At 47.1% G+C, this 8366-nt stretch overlaps 2 long non-coding RNA genes across 2 annotated transcripts; both read right to left on the reverse strand.

Annotated features, from left to right (window-relative positions):
• Nucleotides 1–2165: 2165 nt before the first annotated feature.
• On the reverse strand, nt 2166–4018 carry LOC145719994 (uncharacterized). Its single transcript, XR_014142735.1, has 2 exons — nt 3489–4018; nt 2166–3443 (listed from the first exon to the last, which is right to left on the reverse strand). It is a non-coding gene; the product is annotated as an uncharacterized LOC145719994 (long non-coding RNA).
• Nucleotides 4019–4068: 50 nt separating this feature from the next.
• Nucleotides 4069–8280, reverse strand: LOC145719995 (uncharacterized). The gene is made up of 2 exons (XR_014142736.1): nt 8006–8280; nt 4069–4412 (listed from the first exon to the last, which is right to left on the reverse strand). It is a non-coding gene; the product is annotated as an uncharacterized LOC145719995 (long non-coding RNA).
• Between the last annotated feature and the right edge of the window lie 86 nt (nt 8281–8366).

The raw sequence follows: 8366 nt of genomic DNA on the forward strand, positions 1-8366 counted from the left end.
TTCGGCTCAGGTCATGATCCTGGAGTCCCGGGATCGAGTCCCACATCGGGCTCCCTGCTCGGCGGGGAGTCTGCTTCTCCCTCTGACCCTCCTCCCTCTCATGTTCTCTGTCTCATTCTCTCTCTCAAATAAATAAATAAATTCTTTAAAAAAAAAATCTTTAAAAAAAAAAAGATTTTATTTATTTGAGAGCGAGAGAGAGCAGGAGCAGAGGGGAGCAGAGGGAGAGGGAGAAGCACACTCCCCACTGAGCAGGGAGCCTGACGTGAGGTTCGATCCCAGGACTCTGGGATCATGACCTGCGCTGAAGGCAGATGCTTAACCGACTGAGCCACCCAGGCGCCCCAAGAAATAGATCTTAAAACATAAATCAGGTCTCATTCCTCTGCTCAAAACACAATGATGGCTTCCCAAGACTCAGATAAAAATATGAAACTCTTGGGCGCCTGGGTGGCTCAGTTGGTTAAGCGACTGCCTTCGGCTCAGGTCATGATCCTGGAGTCCCGGGATCAAGTCCCACATTGGGCTCCCTGCTCAGCAGGGAGTGTGCTTCTCCCTCTCCCCGCTCTTGTGCTCTCTCTCTCTCTCACTCTCTCTCTCAAATAAATAAAATCTTAAAAAAAAAAAAAAGAAAGAAACTCTTTGCCATGGCCTTCAAAGCCTGAATACCCCAGTCCTCCATAGTAAAATAGGAAGGTTAAGGTGGGGGAGAGCCGTGGAGTTGACAGCTGCGGTTGGCAAAAGGAGGCTAGGAATGAAGAAGGGGACTGCCTGAGGCAATGCTTTTTGAGAGATTGGGTTTTTTTTTTTACTGTTTTATTGATTTTCAATAGGTTATACATGCCTAAGGCAGAAAAATCAAAAGACATCAAAGGGTACATACAGTGATGTCTCCATCTGTGATCACATCACCCTGTGTTCCTAAATCCTCACAGAATCTATGCCTGTGCATACACTCCAGGTAGAGCCCCTCATACACATCCACAAAAGAGCCTATCACACGCACTATTCTGCACCTTTTTCTTTTTTTTTCTTTCAAAGATTTTATTTATTTATTTGACAGAGAGAGAGAGAAAGCACAAGTAGGGGGAGCGGGAGAGGGAGCAGACTCCCCACTGAGCAGGGAGCCCAAAACAGGGCTGGATCCCAGGACCCTGGGATCATGACCCAAGCCAAAGGCAGACGCTTAACCAACTGAGCCACCCAGGCGCCACTTTCTTTCCTTCACTTATCAGAAGTTAGAGATCTGTCCTTACCCACACCTAGAGAGTTACCCCATTCCAATCTCCTACCAGACATCTGTGTGGTTCCCAAGGCTTTGGCAGGATGGAGCCAGCCATACTATGACACAGTGAGAAGCTAGCCCGTTTCCTTCCTCCTCTTTGCCCACCTTCCTCCTCACCCTCGCCAGTACCACTCTCGCTCACGGCAACCACCCCACACCTAATTCTTTTCTTCTCCCTGAGCCCTTTCTTGCTTTTGGCCTTTGCATTTGCTGTTCCACTGCCTGAAATGCTTCTCTCCTGGTTCTTTGCAAATGGCTTGCTCTTTCCTTTTCTTGGCTCATCCTCAAGTCATTTTCCTCAGTGTGTGCCCTGACGGCCCTATCTACAATGCTTGGGGCACTCAGTGACCTCTTTCATCTCTGTCTCTGTTTCTTCCCTTCATAGCATTGCTCCCAATGGAATTACTCTGGTTTAACTGTTTACATGTGGATTGTTCATCTGTAAGCTCCCCAAGAGCAGTGGCCTCCTCTGTCTTAAGTCCATGGCTATTATCTCCAGCACCTAGCAGAGTATTCAGAACCATCAATAAAGATTTTGTGAATGAATTAGTTCTTTTGCCATAACCAACACCGTACACTTTCTTTTTTTTTTTTTTTTAAGATTTTATTTATTTATTTGAGAGAGAGAGACACAGTGAGAGAGGGAACACAAGCAGGGGGAGTGGGAGAAGGAGAAGCAGACCTCCCATGGAGCAGGGAGCCCGATGTGGGGCTCGATCCCAGGACCCCGGGATCATGACCCGAGCTGAAGGCAGATGCCCAACGACTGAGCCACCCAGGCGCCCCAACACCGTATACTTTCAAAGTGCCAGGCACTGTGCTAGGTACTTGCCCTGAACTACTGCATTTAGGTTCTCACATCTTAGAGATGAGAAAACAGATTTTACAAAGCAATATCTCTTTCCAGATGAAGCAAGCATTCAAACCCAGACCTGACCCTAGTCTCTATACTATACTGTGTAAGAAAAAAGGTTAAAATATCCCAAGTCGAGTAAAACATAGTAATTAGAAATATCTCACCGGAGGCTTAGAGGTATAAATTCAGAACGGAAAACAAAACAAAACAAAACAAAACACCCACACCTTACTAGTAATAGTGTTACTCAAGGAGTAGGACATTAAATGGGCAATGACTTCACTTGTCAGACTTCAGTTTTTACATTTGCAAAGTAAAAAGATTATGTGTACTGAAATATAAAAAGGCAGCTGGAAGAGAAATGCATAGTTGAGTTGAGCTATTTTGACAGTATTGTGTATGTTGTAATTTAGCACCTCAATGCTTGATACTTAGGCAAATATCCTTTTCATCCCACATTATCTCATTTGATGCCGTTTACTTGTACTACCTGAACCCTTCTACTCAAAACTGAAGTCTTCTGTAATTTTTCTCTCTTCTTAAATTGTTGCATTACCAGAGATGTAAAGTACTTAGCACTTACCTGTAAAATTATCCTGTCTTATTCCAGGGTTCCTAAAACTACATTCTTCCTACCTATTTTAAACATATTCCAAAGACAAGGAGGTTTCAAGATACAAATCTTTCCCTCTTGGGGCACTTGGCTGGTTCAGTAGGTGGAGCATGCAACCCTTGATCTTGGGGTCTGGGTTTAAGCCCCACACTGGGGGATAGATTGTACTTAAAAAAAAAAAAATCTGGGTGGCTCAGTGGGTTAAGCATCTGCCTTCAGCTCAGGTCATGATCCCAGGGTCCTGGGATGGAGCCCTGCATCTGGCCCCCTGCTCAGCAGGGTGTCTGCTTCTCCCCATCCCTCTGCACCTCCCCCTGCTCATGCTCTTGCGCGTGCTCTCTCAGATAAATCAATAAAATCTTTAAAAAAAAAAAAAAAAGGTTAATGGAAGAAGGATGCTAGGTGAAGCCACGTGTGGCCCACAGAGGCATTAAAGTTAGAGTTGTAACCACAGACCCTCCACTTAAAGTCTCTGAGCCTCAATTCCCTTATTTAAGAATTAATTTTGAGATAATTTTAGAAAGTTCCTAGTATAGAGCCTGGCACACAGAAAGCATCCAACAAATGGCAAAGAATTCAGCACCAAGACACTGAAGAAAGGTGGCAATTAAGATTCAGATTTCGTTCACCCGGGACGAAACATACTCTTCTCCCTATAAACATTCAGTAATAAGTTACTATGAGACATACTCTTCTCCCTATAAACATTCAGTAATAAGTTACTATGAGATCACCTACAATCTTACATTTCAGGAAACACCACAAACCCTGCGGACACATTCCCATTATCCCCTGCAAAAGTGAGAATAAACAGACCACATTCTGCAAATAAGAATACCGAGGGAATGACGAATAAGTAATTTGACTAAATTCCTTGACTGAGGCCACAGTAGTTGCCAGAACACAAAACTCAGTTATTCCATTAAGACCCCTCTAACCCCTCCGGCCTCAGTGCATCACCTTTTCCAAAAGCCTTCCTTCCCACCCTACCTGAAAAGCGCCCCCTCACCGGGTCTGAACGACAGCCCCGCTCCTGGACAAGAGCCCTCGTGGCGCGGCCCGGCCCCGACTCTTCCCCAGGGCCCTCCGCGATCCTCCCGCTCTCCGGCCGCTGCGGTCCTCGCCGGCCCCGCCCGGCTCCGCACACTGGGCACCGAGGAGCCGGACCCGGGGCGGAGGGGAGCGCCGGCCGCTCCCTCCAGCCCACGGCGCCACACCCACCGGCCGCCACCCGCCGCATCTCCGCGTCGTCGCCCTCCAGTCCCGTGGAAGCCCCCGCGGACCGCCCTCGCGGGCGGCGCCCCCACACCTCACCCCAAACCGGGCTCCGGCCCCTTCTCGGTCGGACCCCACGCGCCGCGGCTAGCGCACCCGAGACCCGCCGTCGTGGCCGTGCTGCGGCCCACCGCCCCGCTCGCTCCGCTCCGCTGCCCGCAGCCCCTCGCCCGTGCCGCCACCTCACCCGCGGCTCGGCGGCCAGGGTTTCCGGACGCTCACGTGACCCGCCCTTCCCCGAGGCATGCTGGGAGTTGTAGTCCGACCGCGGCTGCACCGGCAGGCCGCCAGGGTGGCGGGGAAGGCGGAGGGAGAAGGAGGATGGAGGCCTTGGTGAACCTGGCTGCTGGGCTGGGGGAGGGGACGATGGCCAGGAATGTAAACTGGAAAAAGGCAGTGAGAGAGAGGTAAGATATAATCTGGAGAGAAGTGCTATCTAGGTCATCTTTTTTCAGAAAAGCTTTACTCTGCTCTTTCTTTTTATTAAAAGTAAAACGCTACTAAGTTTGCTACTGAGTAGCCAGCCATAAGGGCATAAGACTTAGATTTTTGTTTAAATTAATTAAATACAGTGGCCCCTGCAGGCGGCCAGTAATCTGCCGCTATCATTCACCGTTCTGCGCTCCACCCCCCCCACCCAGTCAAACAGATGAATGTTAAGATCCTGACAGCCTCTCGAAAAATTTAAAGGCCTTAGGACACAGGACTTGCAAGTAAAATCTGCTGCCCTCCTGGGCTCTCTTTCAACTGTTGGGGAAATACAACTTTAAAAAGAAATCTCCTAACCCAGAAAACCTCTCCACGAAGAGAGCAGAGAAAGAAAACAGATTTACTGGGCTCCTGGGTGGCTCAGTCATTAAGCGTCTGCCTTCAGCTCAGGTCATGGTCCCAGGGTCCTGGGATCGAGCCCCGCATCGGGCTCCCTGCTCCGCGGGAAGCCTGCTTCTCCCTCTCCCGCTCCCCCTGCTTGTGTTCCCTCTCTCGCTGTGTCTCTGTCAAATAAATAAAATCTTTAAAAAGAAAACAGATTTACTACTGGATAAGCATTAAACCAGAACGTGATGCTCATTATGAACAATGAACTAACAGATTGCAAAAAGACAGAAAGGAATCTCCCGCATATACAGCCAAGCATACAAAACCCCTTACATGCATGTTTTCAGGATAAACCATCACCAGTCCTCAAACGAGAAGACTTGACAGGACATTTTGTTACATATAGTTGGTCCTAACTTTATCATGGTAATTGGGGAGACTGCCTATGTTGGCTTATTCAAAGGAGAAACAAACTTCTCATATCTTTAGGACAAGAGATAGTGTTGCAAGTTGGAGCAAGGCGCCCACAGATGTTAGGCTTGGGAACTAGGGGCCTGGAGCACTCCCCGGATGTTTATTTCAAAAGCTGGCTCCTGGGTCCTGGAAAGGTTCCTGACAGGAGACTGGCAAGAGATTATTTAGCCATTACGAAGCTATTCATCTATTTGAAAGGGACAAAGAAAGAAATTTTGAAAGAAAAAGAAAGAAAAGGGCAGGGTGGAGGTGGGGGTTCTTCTTTAGTTTCTCTTCCCTTCTTTCTTTTTTTTTTTTTTAAAGACTTATTTATTTGACAGAGACACAGTGAGAGAGGGAACACAAGCAGGGGGAGTGGGAAAGGAGAAGCAGGCTTCCCGCGAAGCAGGGAGACCGATGTGGGGCTTGATCCCAGGACCCTGGGATCATGACCTGAGCCGAAGGCAGACGCATAACAACTGAGCCACCCAGGTGCCCCTCCCTTCCCTTTGCTATTTCTAAGGGAGAATTAAGCCTCTTATTTTCAATTTGTATTTGCCATGTGATGTCAGGGTGAGCAAAACCAAATCCCCCAAATGGTTCACTTTTCTTTTAAAAAATGTGGAGGGGTTCCTGGCTGGCTCGGTCGGTGAAGTATGCAACTCTTGATCTTGGGGTGGTGAATTCGAGCCCCATGTTGGGTGTAGAGATTACTTAATAAAATCCCTACACGTGCATATATGGAATATTATTCAGCCTTTAAAAGGAATGAAATTCTGACACACGCTACAACATAGATGAACCTGGAGAGCATTATGCTAAATGAAATAAGCCAGTCACAAAATGACAGATATTGTATGATTCCATTTACATGAAGTACCTAGAGTAATCAAAATCATAGGGAGAGAAAGTAGGATCATGGTTAGTAGAAATGGGAGTTATTGTTTAATGGGTAGAGTTTCAGTTGGGGATGATGCAAAAGTTCTGGAGATGGATAGTAGTGATGGTTGCACAACAATGTGAATATGTTTAATGCCATTGAACAGAATCCTTAAAAATGGCTAAAATGGAGGCACCTGGGTGGCTCAGTCAGTTAAGCATCCAACTCTTGATTTCAGCTCAGGTCGTGATCTCAGGGTCGTGAGATCGAGCCCTTTGTTGGGTCCCACACTCAGCACAGAGTCTGCTTAAGATTCTCTCCCTTTCCCTCTGCCCCTCCCCACCCCAGCTCTCACTCTCTCTCTCTCAAAAAAAAAAAAAAAAAAGCTTAAATGGTAAAGTGTACATATTGTGAAACATATGTGTGTGCATGTACATATGTCTATGCATGTGTGGAGAGGAATAAAATAAGTATAGGGCGCCTGGGTGGCTCAGTCAGTTAAGTGTCTGCCTTCGGCTCAGGTCATGATCCCAGGGTCTCCTTGCTCAGTGGGGGACTCCTTGCTCAGTGGGGAGTCTGCTCCTCCCTCTCCCTCTGCCCTCCCCTGGTTTGTGCTCTCTCTCTCTAGCTCACTCTCTCTCAAATAAATAAATAAAATCTTTAAAAAAATAAATAAACAAAATAAAATAAGTATATAACCTGCGTCACTACCACCCAGGCCAAGAAGCCCACACCACACTCTCTGCGCTCATAGTCATGTTGGCAGAAAGGGTCTGGTGGAGAAAGTCAGAATGGGGGAGACAGAATCTCTCTCTCTCCTTAACTTCCATAACTATCTAGGCATTTTACTATTTGATTATTTTTTTTAAGATTTTACTTATTTAGGGGTGCCTGGGTGGCTCAGTTGGTTAAGCGACTGCCTTCGGCTCAGGTCATGATCCTGGAGTCCCAGGATCGAGTCCCGCATCGGGCTCCCTGCTCGGCGGGGAGCCTGCTTCTCCCTCTGACCCTACCCCCTCTCATGTGCTCTCTCTCTCTCATTCTCTCTGTCTCAAATAAATAAATAAAAATCTTTAAAAAAAAAAAAAGATTTTATTTATTTATTTGCGAGGGAGAGAGAGAGAGAGAACATGGAGGGGGAGGACAGAGGGAGAAGCAGGCTCCCCGCTGAGCAGGGAACCTGCCCGCAGGGCTCCATCCCAGGACCCTGAGATCATGACCTGAGCCAAAGGCAGACGCTTAACCAACTGAACCTCCCAGGCGCCCTAGACATTTTACTATGTGATTTCTACTTCTAGATGTTCTCCAAGTACTGGGGCTGAGTCAGCTGACTTTTTTTTTCTTCCCCAGTAACCATTACCAGAAGAAGAAACCGTTTTGACACCTAGCCTCACCGACATGCACATCTAACAGGTTTTATTTCCTGCCTCCCACCCATACAGGGTGCTGGATCTTGAACTACATGTCATTTTCAGTGCACAGACGTCTGCCTGTGACTCCCCAAGTGACAACGTGCCCCAGGTGCACTCAGCAGTGCTTTTGTTTTCTTGCTCTACCTGCCAGCACCGGGTTTATGACTCAAGAGAGGTTCCTGAAAAGTGATGTGTAAATGGAATAGGGGGTAAGAGAAATTATAACTTACAGGTGTTCTGAAGGAATTACAGAAAGAAATGCTCTTGGAAAGTGAATAAACCCTCATCTATTTCAGTGCTTCTCGATCTTTTTAGACCCCAACCCACAGTAAGAGATACATTTTACATCACCTGGGTACATCCATGCATGGACACAACTGACCCAAACAGGGTACGAAACAGTACTTAGCCTTACCGCATGAGATACATTCTGAAATTCTGTCCTAGTTTCTTCTGTAAAAATGCTGGTTGCAGGCCACCTGGCTGGCTCAGTCGGCAGAGCACAATGCCTCTCAGTCTCGGGTCGTGAATTAAAGGCCCATGTTGGGCATGGAGCCTTCTTTAAAAAAAAAAAAATGCTGGTTGCCACCCACAAAAAAAATGGATTTCATGACTCACTAATAGGTCTCAGCCCACAGTTTGAAAACACTATACCAATTTAAATATTTTATCAATCTGATGTTTCCATTTTGCACATGGTAGCTTAACTGCCTACACCTTACATTCTACATTATGGAGAGAATCTAGTCCCTAAGATATGATAAGCGGTGACTCTT

Source organism: Leptonychotes weddellii, unplaced genomic scaffold (genome assembly GCF_054177405.1).
Source record: "Leptonychotes weddellii isolate Sample4059 unplaced genomic scaffold, ASM5417740v2 HiC_scaffold_9002, whole genome shotgun sequence".
Taxonomy (NCBI): domain Eukaryota; kingdom Metazoa; phylum Chordata; class Mammalia; order Carnivora; family Phocidae; genus Leptonychotes; species Leptonychotes weddellii.